A 20905-nucleotide genomic window follows, 5' to 3' on the forward strand; every position below is an offset into this window, starting at 1 on the left:
AACTAAAAATAAATTAATTATTTTTACAAAGAAAAAAATAAACAACAATAACAGCAACAAAGTGAGTACTAAGATCTTAGCAACTGGTCCTTTCATTTCCTGAAAAATAGAGGGAAAAGAAATAGTTTCAGATTTTGTATTCTTGAACTCAAAGATAGGATAGCAACTGCAGTCATGAAATTAAATGACACTTGTTCTTGGAAGGAAAGCTATGACAAATCTGGACAGCATACTAAAAAGTGAATATATCACCTTTACAACAAAGATCCATATAGTCAAACTATGTTTTTTCCCCAGTAGCACTGAATGAGAGCTGGACCATACAAAAACAAACAAAAACACACAAACAAAAAACCCTAAACATCACAGAATTGATGCTTTTGAATTGTGGTGCTAGAGAAGACATTTGGGAGTTCTTTGGACAGCAAGGGTGTCAAATCAGTTAGTACTTAAAGAAATCAACTCACTGTAAAGTCAAATACTGAAAATGAACCTTAAATACTTTGGCCACACAATGAGAAGACAGGACTAAGTAGAAAAGACTCTGCTTTGGGGAAAGACTGAAGGCAAAAGGAGAAGTGAGCATCAGAGGATCAAATGGATAGATAGTATTATGGAAGGAATGACTATGAGCTTGAATAAATTTTTTGAGTTGGCATACAAGAGAAAAGCCAGACTTGCTACATTCCATGGGGTCATAAAGAGTTGGACATGACTGAATAACAACAATCATCATGAGGGACAGAGCAAAACAAGAAAGTCTTTATCTTCTACTCATATCAGCACATTTTAAAGATAAACATTGGCAAGTCTCAAAAAACTTGAATCTAGGTTAGTGATTTTTAAGCTTTATCATTAGGAATTTGCATGTGAAAGTGAAATAACAAATTTTGTATTCCTATTCAACTTTAGTATTCTTTTTAAGAGAAAATTTAAATCATGTTCTTCAGATCAATGGATAAAACAGTCAAATGAAAATGACATGAATTAATTCTTTAAAGCCTTCTATGAGTGCATGGGCATCAACTCTCCATTTCTCGTAATTGGCAGAAGAAAATATGGGAAAAATATATTTTCCAATATATTTCAAGTGTGAGGAAGCAAACTATCACCTGCAGCAACTCTGTGTGTGTGTACATATGTATATTCTCACCCTGAATATATAATACCAACTATGAAGCTTAAAAAAAAACATGTTGAAACAATCAAGCCAAGATGGCAGAATACAGAAAGCACTCGTGAACTCTTCTAACATTCCCCTCTAACTGCACAATAATACTGCCAAATATAATTCTAGAGGGGTAGAGTTGACAAAAGGTCATAATGAGATTTTTTTCCAGCCCAAGAAAATATATGAGGTTAGAAAATGTGATCTGTGACACAGGGGAGAAGGTTAGCTCAGAGTCTGTGTAGAAGGTCTAGGGGATAGAGAGAAAGAGCAGCAACTTAATGAGCTCTCAAGCCAGAAATGGTAAAGAGATGTGGTGAACCAGTTAGAAATAGATTATAGTATATGCTGTGCTAGCAACGAACATAAGACCAGACATTATTTTGGTACTCCATTACCTATACTCTCTTCTGAGTCATAATTTAAGGGTAAAAAGTAGCACTTTTGGTCAAGAAGGAGTGGAAGCTGTAAGAAGTAGTATCATTTCCAGCCCCAAGGGATCAGGGGCCTTGAGAAGCAGTATCACTTCCAATCCCAAGGGAGGAGGGGCCTTGAGGAGTAGTATCAATTGAAATTCCAATGGATTTGGTCCCTTCTTGAGTAAAGAACAGAATGCAGACCAAGAGAGCCGTGGCCACATCTCTCCCCAAATCACACCACCTCAGAAATACTGAAAATTTCCAAACTCCAGAATTAGCTCTGAAAATATCAGTTCAAAAATTTGGAAATGTAAAATATAACCCTTCCTTCCCTTCCACCACCATGTTGAGAACAAAACCCAACTTCAACAGAAAGTTCCAAATCAAGAAACAGGATGTGAAAATGAACAAACAAACAAGCAAATAAAAAAGAACCTGACCATGAAAAGCTACTATGGTGACAGGGAAGAAAAAGAAATAACCTCAGAAAAAGACAATGAAGTCAAACTACCTAAAAATAAAGAATCAAATAAAAATGTGAATTGGACAGAAGCCAAACAAGAGTAACTGGAAGAGTTAAAATTATTTTCAAAGTCAAAGAGGAGGGGTAGAGGAAAAAATAGGCAAGAAAATGAGAGCAAAGGAAAAAATCATGAAAAGGCGAATAACAGATTATTAAGAGGCAAAAATAGAGAAGAAAATAACATCTTAAAAATAAGTAGCAAAATGGGAAAAAAGAGGCACAAAAATTAGCTAACAAAATTAACTCCTTAAAAAGCAGAACTGGCTAAAAGGGGGAAAAAAGTACAAATGTTTATTGAAGAAAATAATTTCTTTAAAATCAGAATTGTCCAAGTGGAAGCTAAAGATTCCTTGAGACATCAAGAATGAAAAAAGTCAAAAGAATGAAAAACTAGACTAAAATATGAAATATTTCATAGGAAAAGCAACTGACTTAGAAAATAGATAAGGGAGAGATAATTAAGAATTACTGAACTATCTAAAATTAATGATCAAAGAAAGAGTGTAGAAGAAATTATCAAGGAAAACTGCCATAATATCCTAGAATGAGAGGAGGAAATAGAAATTGAAAGAATCCACTGATCATCAGCTGAAAGACATACTAAAATAAAAACCAACAAGAACATCATCCGAAAGCTAAAATTCCCAGGTCAAAGAGAAGATGTTTCAAGTAGCCAGAAAGGAACCATTCAGATAGCATGGAGACACAATCAGGATCACACAATTTCCCTCTTAAAGGAATGGAGGGTATAGAATATGATATTTTAGAAGGCAAAAGAGCTGGAATTACAACTAACAGAATAACCCATCTAGAAAAGCTAAATATGATACTTCGAGGAAAAAATAGGTATTTACTAAAATAGATGACTTTCAAGTACTCCTGATGAAAAGACCAGAGTTGAATTGAAATTGGGATTTTCAAATATGAAACTTAAGAGAACATAAAAAGGTAAATATGAAAGAGAAATAATAAGGCACTCAATACGGTTAAACTACCTTTTTATATCAGAGGATGATACATGTATCTTCTAAATACATTATCATTATTAGGGCAGTTCAAAGTATTCTACAAAGAAAGTGGATGTGGGAGTGAGTCGGTTATGTTGTAATGTGTAAAAAATGGATAGTCATGAAAAAGGTATGTTCTGGGAGAAGAGGGAAAGGAGAGGAATAATGGGAAAAAATCATCTCACAAAAAAGAAGGAAGAGATTTTACAGTGGAGGGGAAAAAATTGGTGTATGCAAGCAACGCTTGAACCTCACTCACATCCAAACTGGTTCAAAGAGGGAAAAATATACCTACATATTCAATTGGTAATAGAAATCTTTCTTACCTAATAGTGAGGTAGGAAGGGAAGAGAATAAAAGAAATGATGGGGTGATAAAAGGGAGGGCAAGTAAAAGAAGGCAGTGGTCAGAAACAAAAATGACTTCAGAGGAGTGACAAGATAAAAAAGGAGAGAAATATAAATAGAAGAAAGTGGGATGGAGGGAAAGGAAGAGTTGGAAATCATAACTGTGAATGTGATAAACTCACCCATGTACCAGAAGCAGATAGGAGAATAGATTAGAAACCGGAATCCAACAATATGTTTTTTTACAAGAAATGTATTTGAAACAGAGACATTCACAATATTAAAATAAGGGGCTGGAATAGATTCAATTTTACTTCATCTGAAGTAAAAACGGCAGGCTTAGCAATTATGATCTCAAAGAAAGCAAAAGCAAGAGTAAACCCAATTAAATTGGATAAGAAGGGAAACTACATCTTGCTAAAAGGAATCATAGACAGGGAAATAACATCAATGATAAATATATACACTAAATGTAGTATAGCATCCAAATTCCTAAAGAAAAATCTTAAATGAACTACAAGAAGAAACAAAGTAAAATTATACTAGTGGGCAAGCTTGACTTTCTGCTCTCTGAGCTAGATTAATATAACCATAAAATAATTCAGAAAGAAATGAAGGAGATGAATAGATTCTTTTTAAAAAAAGTTAGATATGACAGACATCTGGAGAAGACTGTATGGAAATAGCAAAGTTCATGCCTTTTTTTCAGCTATGCATGGAACCTTCACAAAAACTTACTCTGTGTTAAAACATAAAAACCTCACAACCAAATGTTAAAAAAAGATTAAATGCATCCTTTTCAGAACATAATATAATAAAATTACATTTAATAGAAAGTTGTCAGATGGCAAGCTAAAAATTAGTTGATAACTAAATGATTGAATCATAAAGAATGAGAGGGAGTAAAAGAACACATCATAGAAACAATTCATTAAAGAGAATGACAAAAACAAGACATCCCAAAAACTGTGGGAAGCAGCCAAAAAAATGCTTAAGTGAAATTTCATACCTCTAAATGTGTGCATCAACAAAAGGGAGAAAGAATAGATCAATGAATTGGACAGGCATCTAAAAATAAACTAGAAAACAAATTAAATATTCTCATTTAAATATCAAAATGAAAATCCTGAAATTCAAAAGAGATACTAATAAAAATGAAATTAAAAACAAACATTGAAGTACCCGTTGAAGTAATAAAAAAAACTACAAGCTTGCTTTATGAAAAAAGCAATAAAATAAATAAATCATTGGTCAATTTGATTTAAAAGAAAGAAGAAAAACTAATTATGTATTTCAAAAGTGAAAAATGGGTAAATGAACAAACAATGAAGATGAAATTAAAGCAAATACTTGAATCTTTTGCCCAATTACACACCAGTAAACTTCCAATCTAAGTGAAGGGGATAAATATTATACACACACACATACAACACACACAAGCACACATATTCACATGCATGCACACTACCCAGATAAATAGAAAGGAAAATAGAATACTTAAATAGCTCTATCTTGCTGGGGGTGGGAGAGAAACTGAACAAATATCCATGAATTCTCTAAGAAAAAAATGCCCAGGACCAGATGGATTCACAAGGAAATCTTACCAAAAAACAAGGGATCAATTAATACCAATACCTTATAAACTATTAAATAAAACATGTGAAGGAGTCCTTCAACATTCATTTTATGGAACAAATATAGTGCTGATACTTAACCAGGGAAAGCAAAAACAGAGGAAAAACCAGACCAATTTTCATGAATAGCAATTCAAAAATTTTAGATAAATTACTAGCAAAGAGATTATAGCAATATATCACAAATATCATATACCATGACCAGATAGGATTTATACAAGTAATGTGGTGCTGATTCAACATTGCAAAAACTATCAGCATAATATACCATATCACTATCAAAAAGAAAAGAAAAATATATAATTATATCAATAGATGCAGAAAAAACCTTTGACAAAATACAACCATTCCCACTAAAAACATTAGAAAGCCTAAGAATTGATAGAGGCTTTCTCTAAACGGTAAGTAGTATCTATCTAAAACCAAGAACGAGCATTATCTGACATGGGGATAAACTTGAAACCTTCCCAATAAGATCAGGAGTGAATTAAGGATGTACATTATCATCACTACTATTCAATGCTGTACTAGAAATGCTAGCTATAGCAATACACAAGAAGAAATAGTAATAAAAAAAATCAATGAGGAAATATATCTATCACTTTGCAGATGATATGACTGTATACTAAAAAGACACAGAAAATCAACTAAAAACTATATGAAACTATCAACAACTTCAACAAAGTTGCAGGATAAAAGACAAACCCATATAAATAGTCAGCATTTCTATATAGTAGCTACAAACCCAGCAGCAACAGATGGAAAGAAAAATTCCACTTAAAATAAGTACAGATAATATAAAATACTTGGGAGTCTACTTGCCAAGACAAACTCAGGTGTTACATGAGAACAATTATAAAAAAAACCTTTTCACACAAATGAAGACTGTTCTATACAATTGGAGAAATATTAATTGTTCAGAGGCAGGCCAAGCCAATATAATAAAAATCACCATCCTACTCAAGTTTATTTACTTATCCTGTGCCATTCTAATCAAACTGCCAAATAAGTATTTTATAGGGTTAAACAAACTGGTAATAAAATTAATCTGGAGAAATTAAAGGTCAAGAATATCAAGGAAATCAGTGAAAAAATATGAAGGAAGGTGAGATATTACCTCATACTTATCAGACTGGCAGTATCAAATTCAAACTGTGTTGCTTTATTATAAGTTGGGTTTTTTTTATTTTAAAACAAATACAAAATTACAAAAGAAAAAAAGAAACATTGTCATGTATATGCACAGCAGACCATAAGAGGGAATAGAATATAAAATAATAAATTTCCATTTCAAAAAAACCTATATAATAAATAATATACATTTTTTTCAAAGCTGCCCAGCTTTTCTTTGCTTCCTTCTTGGTTTTCTTTTGTTTTCTGTTGTGACTTTTTACTTTATTCTCCTCTCCCTCCCTCCCCAAAGAAGGATACAATTAAGCATGAAGATAGAGCCAAAAAAAGTAGAGATAAAGATACACACATACACACACACACACACACACACACACATATATATATATATATATATATATATATATATATATATATACACATAGATATCTATAAATATACTATATATTTATATATAAATAAACAAATATACACTCATACAAATGTATGTAAGACATTATTAGGCTTCTTTTCACTTGTCATCTGTTTCTCCAAAAGTGGATAGCATCTTCCTCCCTACGTCCAAATTTTTCCATATTTTTTTCCTAAATCAACCACCACAGCAATATTCCAACCCAATCATATAGTATCAGAAATTATCTATGAAAATATTTTCCCCAAATTTTCAGCATTCTGTCTATTCTTGACTAAATAGGTTTTATTTGTGCAAGAAAATTTTAATTTAAGATAACCAAAATTATCCCTTTTACATTTCAACAATACTCTCACCTTATAATATTGTTTAAGGTCTGATAATGCTGATTCTACTTCCTTTACATCTTTTACCCTGGTTTCTTTGAAGTTCCTGACCTTTGTTACTATTTTATTATTTATATTTAATTTTATTTTAATATTTTATTGTTTATGTTATTATTTGTTATAATAAACTTTGTTATTATTTTATTTATAACTCAACAAAATATTTTAAAGATAATTTAATTTGTATGACACTGAATAAATAGATTAGATAAAATAGTCATTTAAAAAATATCAGTTCAATTATTTAGATCTGAGTTTATTTGGATAAAAAAAGTTTTCTATGTTTACATTCATATAATTCCTGTGTCTGTTTTGGCAGTTATATACGCAGATATTTTATACTGTCTAGGTATTTAAAATGGTCTAAAACAATATTGAATAATAGTGGTGAAACATAGTATAATTCATGTATTTTTCACTTTTGAATAAATATATTTAACTTTAACTTTGAGATCATGATTACTATCCCTGCTATTCCCCACTTTTTTACTACTGCTGCCCTTTATTTTATCTTTGTGTATTTATCTAATTTTTATGTTTCCTGAAAGCAACATATTGTTGGATTCGAATTTTTAATCTGCTATCCATTTCCACTTTATTGATAAATTTGTCCCATTCATATTCTGTTACAATAATTTGCTCTGTATTTTTCTCCTTCCTATTTTTCCTCACAATCCTTCTCACTTAGTTATCCTATCCCTCCTCACCCCTCTGCTTTACTTGTCCCTGTTACCTTGCCCTCCTATTCTTAAATCAATAGATGCCTGCAAGAGTCTCTCTCTTATCCTCTCCTCCCATCTTATCCACTAACTGTATTTCTTTCTGAATTTAAAAGACTTTTATACTCTTTTATGCATTTGTATGTATATATGTATATATGTACATATGTGTGTATGTATATATGTATATATGTACATATGTGTGTATATATACATATATATGTATAATTTCAGAATTTAATGCATTCCTGATGAGAGTAAGGTTCAAGCACTACCTGCCTCTCCCCTACTAGCTTCTTCTGTTTCAATTTTACCATTTATGCATCATTTGTGTGAAATAATATCTCATTTCAAGAGTAAAAGGGAAAGTAGGGAAAGCCCTACACAGTTTTATTTTTTAGAATCACCCCATCATACTCAGCTCAGCCCACACCTTTCTTTCAAACTATCCAAATAGTGATTACAATAATAAGAATACTGCTAATATTTTCTCATTTATGAATTTAGTAATTTGTCCTTATTGAGTTCCTCATGATTTTTCTTTAATGTTTATCTGATATTTCCCCTGGACATTGTATGTCGAGTTTTCTCTTAAGTTCAAGAGTTCTGGGTTGTTTTCGTTTTTTTGACACAAAAACTTGAAAGATTTTGAGTTTGTTAAATATCCTTTTCTGGTCATTCAAGATAATACTTAACTTTGCTGGGTAGGTTGCCCATGGTATTAACTCCAGCTCTTTTTCTCTACAGAATGTACTATCCAAAGCCCTATGGTCTTTCAGCACAGTAGCTACTAGTTCTTGTGTAATCCTTATTGTAGCTAATGAAATTTAAATGGTTTTTTTCTTGTTTCTTCCAATATTTTCTCCCTAACTTGGGAGCTTTGAAATGTGGCTGTGATATTCCTATAAGTTTTCTTCCTGGGATCACTTTGAGTTTGCGATCAGTGGATTTTTTTTCTATTTCAACTTCGTCTTCTTGCTCTTTAATTTCAGGGCAATTTTCCTTGATAATTTCTTATAATATTATATAGGGATTCTTTTTTAGATAGTCCAACACCTCTTATATTAGTTCTCCTCAATCTGTTTTCTAGATCAGTTGTTTTTCTGATGAGATGTTTCAGTTTCTCCACTTTTGCATTCTTTCTTTTGTCTTTTATTATTATTATCACTATTATTATTATTATTATTATTATGGTTGTATTTTCTACTCCATCCTCCCCCACCCCCACTGCCTTATAGATCACTTCTGTCTACTATAGAAACATGAAACAATGCCTGGCTGAGCTGCATCCCAGGAGAGTGAGCAACAATCACAAAATGCCAGGACATTCAGTGCTGTTAGTTGGGAAAATTAGCAACAAGACTGACAACCACTTCATGTTATTGATGGCTGCTTGGTCTATTTGGCAGTGACCTTCCTCTGGAGGTACAGAAGCTAAATGAAGAAAACAATTCTTAAAAATGTGAATTGGCCAAGTAGAAGCTAATAACTCTATGAGGTATCAATAATTAAATCTAAAGAATGAAAAAAAATAGAAGAAAATGTGAAATATCTGATTGGAAAAAACAATAATCTGGAACACAGATCCAGGAGAGACAATCTAAGAATTATTGGTCTACCAGAAAGCCATAATAATCTCAAACAAAGCAAACACAATGATAGATCTAATTAAAAGAGATAAGGAAATTATATCCCGCTAAAAGGCACCATAGACAATGAAGTAATATGATTACTTAAGATCTATGCACCAAGTGGTATAGCATACAAATTCTTAGAGGAGAAGTTAAGGGAGTTACAGGAAGAAATAGACAGCAAAACTACATTAGTTGGGGACCCCAACTTGCTCTCTCTGAACTTGATTAATCTAACCTCAAAATAAACAAGAAAGAAGATAAGGAAGTGAAAAGAATTTAAGAAAAGATAGCTATGATAGACCTCTGGAGAAAACTGTAACATTCTCTATCTCTTGTTTGGTCATGAATTGTTCCCTTCTCTAATTTTTGGTTCATTTATTTTAGTATATGGTGTAAGATATTGGTCTGTGCTCAGTTTCTGCCATACTATTTTCCCAGCAGTTTTTGTGAAATGCTGAATTCTTAACCCAGAAGCTGGACTCTTTGCGTTTATAAAAGAGCAAATTGCTATAGTCATTGACTAGTGCGTCTTGTGTACCTAACCTATTCCACTGATACACCACTCTATTTCTTATCCAGTACTGAGTACTTTTGATGACTGCTCCTTTATAATACAGTTTAATGTGTGGAATGGTTGACACAATAAGCAATTTGGGAGAGCAAGGAATAGTTTGCCTATCAGAGCTATAGAGAAGGGAAGAATTCATGACCAACCAAGAGAAAGAGAATGTTACAAAATGCAAAATGGATAGTTCTGATTATGTTAAATTGAAAAGTTTTTGTACAAAGCCAATGCAACAAAGACTAGGAAGGAAACAGAAAATTGGGAAAGAATCTTTACAACCAGTGTCTCTGATAATGGCCTCATCTCTAAAATATACAGGGAACTGAGCCAAATTTATAGGATTACAGTCATTCCCCAAATGAAAAATGGTCAAATGATATGAATAGGCAGTTTTCAGAAGAAGAAATTACAGATACCTACAGGCATATGAAAAAATGCTCTAAATCACTATGGATTAGAGAAATGCAAATCAAAACAACTTTTAGGTACCACATCTCTCCTGTCAGATTGGCTAAAATGACAAAACAGGAAAATGATAAATGCTGGAGAGGATATAGGAAAATTGGAACACTGTTACGCTGCTGGTAGAGTTGTGAACTGATCCGACCATTGTGGAGATCTATTTGGAACTATGCCCAAAGGGCTAGAAAAATGTGCCTACCCTTTGACCCAGCAATACCACTGCTGTGGCTGTATCCCAAAGAGATCACACAAGTAGGAAATGGACCAATATGTACAAAAATATTTATAGCAGCTCTTTTTGTGGTAGCAAAGAACTGGAAATCAATGGGATGACCAAAAATTAGGAAATGGCTAAACAAATTGTGATATAGCAATGTAATGGAATACTATTGAACTATAAGAAATGAGGAGCAGACAGACTTCATTACAACCTGTAAAGACTTATACGAACTGATGCTGAGTGAGGGGAGCAAAAGCAGGAGAACATCATATGTGATTACAGACACATGGTATCTGTAAGGGCTATCTTTGATAGACTTGGCTCTTCTCATCATGGAAAGTTCAAAGGCAGTTCCAAAAGAATCATGATTCAAAAAACTATGCATACCCAGAGGAAGAACTGTGGAATCTGAATGCAGATAGAGGCAAACTATTTGCTTTCTCTTTTTTTCTTTCTTTTTTGGTTTTGTTTCTTCTTTCTCATGATTCATTCCATTGGTTATAATTCTTCTTTACAGCTGGACTATTATGTAAATAAGTTCAATGTGAAGGTATATGTAGAACCTATATCAGATTACATGCCATCTTGGGATTGAGGGAGGAGAAGAGGGAGGGAGAGAAAAGTTGGAACTCAAAAACCTGTGGAATTGAGTGTTGTAAACTAAAAATAAAAAAATAAATTAAAAAATAAATGGTGCTGGGTTTAATTTTAAAATGGGAAAATTTGAATATACTTTTTTTGTATTCAAGATTCTTTGAAAATTTCTCTCCTTTTGGAATATTTTACCATTGTTCTAAGAGTAAGATTTTCTAGGCATTCTTTTTTGAGATGTTATGACTATTACCAGAGGAAAATGTAGTTTTGGTACTGCAGAAAGAGATAGCAGATTTAGAGTCAGAGGAGCTGAATTAAAATCTTAGCTTTGCTACTATTTCCTATGAGACACTGAGCAAGTCATCCAATCTTTCTAGTTCTCAATGTCTTCAACTCATAAATAAGAAAATTGGATGAAACAATTTATGATATCTGTTCCAAGCCTAACTCTGTAATTTAAAAAAAAAATATGAACACACTCATTATCATAGAGACTAGGTCTGAAACAATTGTGTAGCCTTCCCAGGCAGATGTCCATCACTCTGCCACACTTTAACTTGGCTGTTGTTGTTATTTGTCCTTAGTCCTTGAAGAGGAGGTGATGCCATGACATGCAAGTGAATTGGATTTAAGTGAGGGAGGGTTGTGCAAAGTCACCAGCTTCACTTTCTCCTCCAGAACCACTATTAAGAAGACTGGAAATGGCCCAGGTGTGGTGGAAGACCTTGGACTTTTGAAGCAGAGGTCTTTAGCAGGTCTCAATTTGACTGAGGTGAGATGCCCATTCAGTGATTAAGGTCAAGTAAAAAAAATGAGGCAAAGAATGGCCTCTTTAACCTAGTCCAAAAAACAAATAAACAAACAACAAACTGTAAGGGAAAAACCTGGTCCCAGGTTAAACCCCACTTGGTCATTGTTTGGGCCCTGATTGACTCAGAGTGATCTCTCTCCCTACTTATGCACAATATTTTGTTTAGCTCATTATGGTCTACTTATAAAATTTATATCAGATACTTTTTCTGGATCATATAGAGCTCTCTATATTATTTGATATTATTCTGCTTCATTTACTCCATATTCCAGTCACAGTAGACTAACCATTGTTTTCTAATATTATCTTGCTCTCTCATACCCCTATGCATTCATGAAGCCTAGCCTCCATGTCTATAAGGACATCCTTCCTTATTCCTCCATCTAGGAATTCTCTTGCTTTGAGACTCAATTAAGGTGCTGACACTTACATGAAATCTTTATTGATCATCCCTCTACCCCCTAATATTGATGAAACTGATCATACTTCCCTAGACTTTTTTATATAAAGCTCTCCCTTACTCTATCACATCCTACAATGCACCATATTTATGCAGCGTATACCCAATTTGCATTGTTACAGTACATGATTTTTAAGGATAGAGTCTCTGCAGTTTTTATAATTGTTTAAGCAATACCAGGCACAGTGCTGAGCTCATAGAAAGCACCTGAATGCTGCATTTTATCATATTGTACATAGTCATCTCTTTGCTAGGTTTTAAACTTCTTGTGGGGGTTGAACTGTGTCTTATTTCAACTTCATGTACACACGATAAGTGTACAATGGCATGCAAGTGGTCAGGCAGCCCTTGGAATTGTATTATTCATTAATATATTCACTTGTGGTTGAGTTTGTATATTCCAATTCCATTCCATATCTGACATCATCCCAACAGCATGGCATACCTGGGATTTTCTTTGACAGTACAGGTCAAAAGATGATTTCTTAAGATCATTACATCTACATAGTCAGAAAAGAGAAAATATGACTTAAATGGTTCCCACAGCTTATAAACTGATACCTTAAGGAATGGGATTGTGCAGAGTCAGACTTTGTTAGCCAGAAGTTAAGAAAACTACCCCATGGCATGAATGGCAGTCCCACACAGTAAGATGTATGTGGTCCCACTTTCTGTCTAGGATCCTGTGCACTTAAGTCCCCTCTTGTTCTTTCTCCTGACCTCACATCTGGTTCTTCAGACTGTACCCTCTTCACCTCTAACCCAGCTTGCTTGATCCCTATGACCCAACTTGGATATCCTGAACATCTGTTCCGGTGACCCTAAGTTGAGAATTTTAATACACACTAAACTCATACCATGTCAATACAGCAATATCCTTGGTATATGCTTGATGGCAGTGTCCTGGGCCTCTGGTGTCCCAAATTTATCCATAACTCCTAACTCACCTGTCAAATTTCAGACATGATTGCAGCCCTCATATTAAAGTAGGGCCAATTATCTCTTGTATGTCTGCCACCTAGTCATTGACATGGAAATTCTAGTTTTTTTAAGCTGAATTGAGTGTTAGTAATAATTACTCCAAGTAGAGCATAGAATTTTAAAATCAGATCTAGAAGGGTATTTAGAAGCTATTTATTCTAACATCCTTATTTTACAGATGAGAAAAGCTGAAGATAAGTAACTTGAGGTTAGGTAACTTGGCAAAGTTTATAAAGGCATATTTTTATTGGCAACTGAAAAAGATAAGTCTTCTATATACAAATTTATCATTTTTATATCACTATAATGTTTTAACAGAATTTCCCTCACAATAATGCAGTGAGTTTGTAATTGTATGTATAATTATCATTTTGCAGATGAGGAAATTGAGGTTCAGAGAGAGATGAAATAACTTGCATGACGTCACCCAGCTTGGACGTATTGATTCCTGGACTCAAACATAGATATTCTGGCTTGAGATCCACTATCATTTCCACCACCTTTCCATGCCCTATAACATCTACTATGTATGGATTACAGTGTAGAGAATGGGTATCCATGGGTGAAAGCATCATAGTACCTGCTTTCTTGGAGTTTACAATCTAATATAGAAGCTTACAATTTGCAGATGAATACCATCAGTTCATTTTGATCAATTCCATTGTTATATAATATGCTAGTATTGGATTAAATAGATACCCAATGATTCAGTCAAGCAACAGAGTTCTCTCAGTCTAATAACTACTTAGGAGAGTTCAATAACATACCAGTCATGACTTTTTTATTTTTGCGTGTAAAGGTTGGTCCAATAATTTTCTCATATAAAATGGTTCTGGAATTTGAGCTTCTCATTCATTAGGATATTATGTTCTCCTAAGTTTAAAGGAAAAACAACATTTTTCCCTACAAAAAACATCATGAAAAAATTCCTTCTAAATTTTAATTAGTCATGTTCATAGTTTGCTGACACTTAAACTGTCTGGTGCTAACATTTTCAAGGCTTTAATTAACAAGTACAACAGGGTTTGTGTAATTCTATAATGTGGTTGAACATGATTTCATGTATCTATTTTAATACACAAATATTAGCTTAGAGCTATATATTTATATAAATGTTAAATATCTCTTCTACTCAAATAATGTCATTGTGACTTCATTAGTATTCAGTAGTCCCATTTGAGAAAAAGTGATACTTTGCAACAACCAAAACAGTGATTCTGTATTGAAAAAATATTATTAGCTTATACTTTTCAAGTTATAGAAGAGTAGTCAGTCATCAAGGTTTTTTTTTTTACATATTGATAATATATAGGGCATAAATGGCCTGAGGAAAAGGCATAAGGATACCTTGGTATGTGTCAAATGCTAAAAAGTAAGCCTGGTCTAGCAAAAAAAGTCTTAAAACAGATGGCTTACAAAAAGCCAATCAATAAGCATTTATTAAGTGTTACTTTGTGCCAGGCACTATATTAAGTGCTAGGGATATAAAGAAAGACAAAGGACAGTCCCTGCCCTCAAGGACCTCACAACCTATTAAGTAAGAAAATATAAATAACTAAGTACAAAAAAGATTTTTATAAGATAAATAGGAAATAATCAACAGAAACAAAGTTATCAAAAGTCAAAATCCATAATGATGATGGGATTCTGCAAGTGTTCCTATTCACAAACAATTTGCTGAAGACTGGCTGTGTTCTGGAAGTTGTGCTAGGTTTTGAAATACAAGCCAAAGATAGTTCCTGCCCTTAAAGAGTTCTGGGATACTACCAAACCTTGTTAGTGATATCCAAAGTAACACAATATTAGGTTGTTTATTGGTTAGACACTAATCATGTCATCTGAAAAACGAAACTGGGTGGAAAATGCATATGTCTTAAACAAAGACATATAGCCAGATGAACAGTAGTCAAAGCAGTCTAGCAAGTCTACATGAATGTCTAAGGCAGTTGCTATAGGTTTACAATGATCAGAATCCAAAATTGAAAAAAAGGAAATAAAATTGGATCAGTGAAGGGAAATTTTGTAATGCTTAAAATGTTCCCTAATTTACTGAGTAACCAATAGGATATGGTGTTGCTATATGAGTGCAGATGAAGCACTTTGATGATCTTGGAAGAAGTGACAATATAAATAACACAAAGGAAAATGGACAGATGCATGCTGGATTTAAGGGATAGCATGCAATCAGCAAAATGGTATAAAAGAAACAAAGAAGGATAATCATGACTACTAAAGGAGGCGAGTTGGTTATTTAGTACAAATTCAGCATTGATAAACCAAACTGTCCACTGTGAATTCCATTTTTCAGACAGATTCCGTTACACACTAAGTAGATCCTCTATGGAAAATTTGTTAAAAAAAAGAATTGAATCAAAGGTCAAGGCAGGAAGAGAAGGTGAAAGCAGGAAGAAGAGGTAGCATGGAGAGGCATCTGGTTTACATCAGCAAGGAGAATACTCATTCTATTGTTGAAAGTACAGATTTGCCAAAATAAATTTACTCAATCCAAATGACTTCTCTGGGAATAAAAGATTTAAGTGCTTTTTCTGGTACCAAGAAAAAAAATGAGTTCATTCTAACAGCAGAGGAGTAGTGAAAGATTTTTTTAAAATAATTTTAGGATTGGCAAAGTAGAGCCTTAATTTGGATGCAAATGTTAGCTTTGAATTAATTATTAGGCTTCATCTAAATTTCACTATTTTACTTAGAACCTGTGTGACCTTAAGGAAAACATTTTAATTTCTCCAGACCATATCATCATCATTTGTAAAATGAGAAGTTGGGTTAGATTACCTTTAAGGTCCCTTCTACCACCAAATTCTTGATCCCATGATCCCTCCATCTCAAAACGTGTTTTGGTTATTACTTGCAGTTATAAAATAGTAAAATATTTTCAACTTACCAATCTTGCAGAAAAAAATGGGTGCCCCCTCACTCTCAACTTCTCCAGCACAATCGTAAATCTCTTATGGGACTAAGTTTAAACTATATTGCATTAAAGTAAGGTTTCATTTTTTGTTTGTTTGTTTCTACTAAGTTATTTTCTTTACTCGACTATAAGTTCTTGAAGGCAGGTAAAATGCCTCATTTATCTGTGACTTTCATAAAGCCTACCAAAGTGTTTTGTTCACAGTAGACACTTACTAGATATCTGGTTGACCTAATGACAGAACATGAACACAAAGTGAGGGAAATCAGATATATCTTCAAAGGGTTATAAGTTTCTATGATTATTTGAATCATCTACATATAAGCATATTAACTTAATGTTGCCCCAAACAACATCATTCATACACCATAGTCAAACCTCGTTGTAAAATTCACTATACTATAATATTTTTCAATTCCTTACTGTGCCAGTGCAATTGAGACCATCACTACCACCATTGTGAGCTGGGCACAGTTAGAATTACGTCTTGAATTTTCTTGATAGTTTCTGTAAAAGGTTCTCTGTCCTCATGATAATAGTGCCATCTACTATATAGTGCCGCTGCCATCATCAGACATAGCCACATTTAAATCTTTAGCAGCTGATTCTGAGACTACCTCTACACTAGGCATATAACTCATTCCTAGGCTGCTGGTGTCACTTGTTTGGCAGATGCTCTGAGTCACTTAACCTCTCCAGACATTAGTTCTTCCAAGTGTAAAATGAGGATAATAAGGTTACCTGCTGTAGAACGATGTTGTGAGAAATAATGAGGTACTTAGAAGTCCTTGGATGAAAGATATCCTAGAAGCACTGAATCTTTATTGCTACCCTCTGTTTGTTTGTTTCTTCTTTAAACTTGAACATCTTTCTAACTGTTCTATAAAAATGTTTCCTCCCCCCTCCTTTTCCTCTGGTTTACATAATCACTACTAGAAGTTACATGTTAAAAGAATGTTCCTTAATTGTCTGGCTCTTTTCATGACTGATTTACAAAAAATATTTCCTTATATTTATTACATTAGTGAAATGTAATCCAATGCAGTTTTATTAAGGACTAGAAATTGAATTGTGCTTTGATTGAATGATTGATTTACTGGATATATTTATTGAATGACGGTATTGAGCTAAGCACTCTATAGAATATGAAATCAGCTACAGTATTCCAAGTCAGTCACTAGGTTCTCACTCATACATAGTTGATGATATTTTAGAAGAAGGATTCAAAAATCCATGTATAATTTTACTTGATGCAAAAAATAAAAGCAAACTATGAGGAATAGAATGCTGTGAGAAAAGAAAAAGTTAGCTCTAGCTTACTTAATGTTTGCTGAATCAGCTACAACATTATTTGGGCAAAAAAGCTACTAGACAGGATATGTGTATAAATATGTGTATATATGCATATAAATTGGTTTTATATATTTATATATAGGTATTTGTAAATGTATATATGCTTGCATGTGTATACACATCTGTGGATTCTAATATTATGTAAATATGTGTACATGTACACACATGTATGTGAATATATGCATATGTTTGAATTGTGTTGTGTATATATGTGTGTTTTCCAATACATACATATACATATACCCATACATACACACACACACATATGTGTGTGTGTATGTATATATACATTCCACAAACATTATTAAGTGAGGCAACTAGGTGATAAAGCAGATGGAGCAATGGACACAGAATTAAGAAGACCTGATTTTGAATCTAGACTCATGGTGTTAATAGCTGTATGATTGCTTGTGAAATTGTAAGATGATCCAATCGTTTTGGAAAACAATCTTAAATTATGGCCAAAGAGATACTAAACTACTCATACTCTTTGGGCATAATGAACAAATATTGTATAAAATTACAGCAATATTGTTTTAAGAACTGCTTTGAGCAAATAAGTCATTTTATCTATTATAAATACTCGGATTAGCTATAATGGCCATATTAAGAAAGATGCTGTCTGTCTACAGAGAAAGAAATGATAAATCAAAGTATGTATAGAATAATCATGCCTATATATTATATTCATGCATGTGAATATAAATATATACAAATATGTATATATGTACAAATACGTTTGTATGTATGCCTAATTATCTCTAATTGTAGCCATACCTAGAGTAGGGGGAGAGAAAACAAAGAAAAAAATTACATTACAATTGTGTGGCATATATGAAAGGAATAGCAAATTGTGCATATTAGATTTTCATTTTGTGTATAATTGTCTTTTTTTCTTGTACCCTATTATGGAAATGATTTTTTATTCCATAAATTAAAAACAAAATAAAAAACAACAATAAAATGAAAATTTTAAAAGAAATAAATTGCCTACATGACAAACAGTATGCTAGATTCTGAAGATAAAATGTCAAAAAATGAAAAAAAATCCTCTTACAAAATAATACATTAATTTCAACTGAAATCTGCATTAGTTTGTTAAAGACTTTGTAGAGTATAATAGGGTCAATGCTTCTCTATATCTATATTTCCACTGTTCAGCTTAATATTTAATTAGCTTGATGATACCCATATCTAAATGCTGCCTCATACTTGAAGTTTACTCAAGCCCTAGTATTCTTTTTGTTCCCCCACCTACATACACACACACACACACACACACACACACACACACACATGTACACACACACAAACGTTGTTAGGCAACTCTTTTATATCCTATAATTGTACTGCTAATTTTTGATCCTATGGTAACAATAAAGGACCCCCTTATATTAAATTTTTAAATAAAAGACCCCCCTGCGCTCATTATGTTTTAGATTTTGTAGAGCAAATGTGTCCTTGAAGGTTCTTCTTCAACAATACCTCTCCAATGCATTGTTAAAAACATGTAAGACACCTTTTTATATGTAGTAACAGAGATTGAAACTCTTTTTATAATAAGAACTGAGGTATGAAAAAGAGAGACACTTCTCTTCATTCTCCTCTTACCTCCCTAGCTGTTCCTTCTCATTCGTTAATTAATCACTCATATTATGCTCACTGTGTATATACGCAAAACTTCTCAACTACTCTTTTTAATTTTTTTTCTCTCTATACTCTTTACTTGGTCATCTCATAAACTCTCATTGGTTCAATTACCAAAGCCATGCAGATAACTCTCCCAGTATTATAAATCTGGCCTTAGTTTCTCTCCCAAGCTCCAAACCCTTTATCATCAACCACCTATTGGTCAAATTCAAATACAAAATGTATAACAGGCTATTCAATTTCTTTACTACTGTCATCCTTCTAATCAACTAAGAGCCCAATCTCAGGGTTATCCTTGGCTCCTTACTCTCAAATCTCATATTCAATCAACTTCTAAATCTTTCCATTTCTACCTCTACAACATCTCTCACACACAACTTTATCTCTCTGCTCACATAGTCGGCAACATCATACAGGCCATCATTACCTCTTATCTAGATAACTACAATAACCTTTTATTTGGACTCCATATTTCAATTCTCTTCCAACTTCAATCCATCTTTCAAACATATATATATATATATATATATATATATATATATATATATATATATATATATATATATATATATTGCTAAAGGACATATCCGATCATGTCAAGCCCCCACTCCCCCTTCAATAAACTCCAGTGATTCCTTACTATCCTTGGGATGAGATTTAAAGTGTTCTCTTTAACATTTAAATCTGTTGACAATGTGAAAGTTTCATACCTTTCAGTTTTCTAATGGATTACTCCCATTCACACACTGTGATCTAGCAATATATATATATACACACATATATATACATATATATATATATATATATATATGAAGGAATATGGAACAAAGCATACTGGAACAGTTTATGGGTAGGACATGGATCCAGAAGGCATTTGGCAGTTTATTGAAAGGGTAATCCCGTGAAGTGATTCTGAAGGGGTACAGGTGACAATTTGAATTTAAATTTTCTAAACTTCTGTCACAGAGAGTATTGGAGGAAAAGTCCCTGTTCCTGTATGGAGGGAGAAGAAAGTAAAAATATAAACTCTATGACTCTATGTACTACTTAGCTGCCTAGCTAGTCAGTGTTCCAAAATATCTTTGTTCCTAAATATAAAGATTTTCTAAGAGAAGAAAAGCCTTTCACGAACAAAATTCTGAAGTGTACATTTCCTTATAGGATAAAAAGTAACTAAGTTATTTTTTTTTCCCTCTTTGGTCCCCATCCACCCCAGTCTGATACTAGATGCATTAAGGAGCTTTCATCATAGAGGATCACAAGCTCAAGCTTCTTGTCTCTGTGTTGAAAGAGAGATGGTAAATCCAATTCATTTAATTATTATCTCTTCACAGACCATTCTCTCTGTCTCTCTCTCTCTCTCTCTCTCTCTCTCTCTCTCTCTCTCTCTCTCCCCCTCTATCCCCCCTCTTTATATATATATATATATATACACACACACACACACACACACACACACACATATATATGTATATTTACACAGATACACATACATCACAT

The sequence above is a fragment of the Trichosurus vulpecula genome, chromosome 6, assembly GCF_011100635.1.
Source record: "Trichosurus vulpecula isolate mTriVul1 chromosome 6, mTriVul1.pri, whole genome shotgun sequence".
NCBI lineage: Eukaryota > Metazoa > Chordata > Mammalia > Diprotodontia > Phalangeridae > Trichosurus > Trichosurus vulpecula.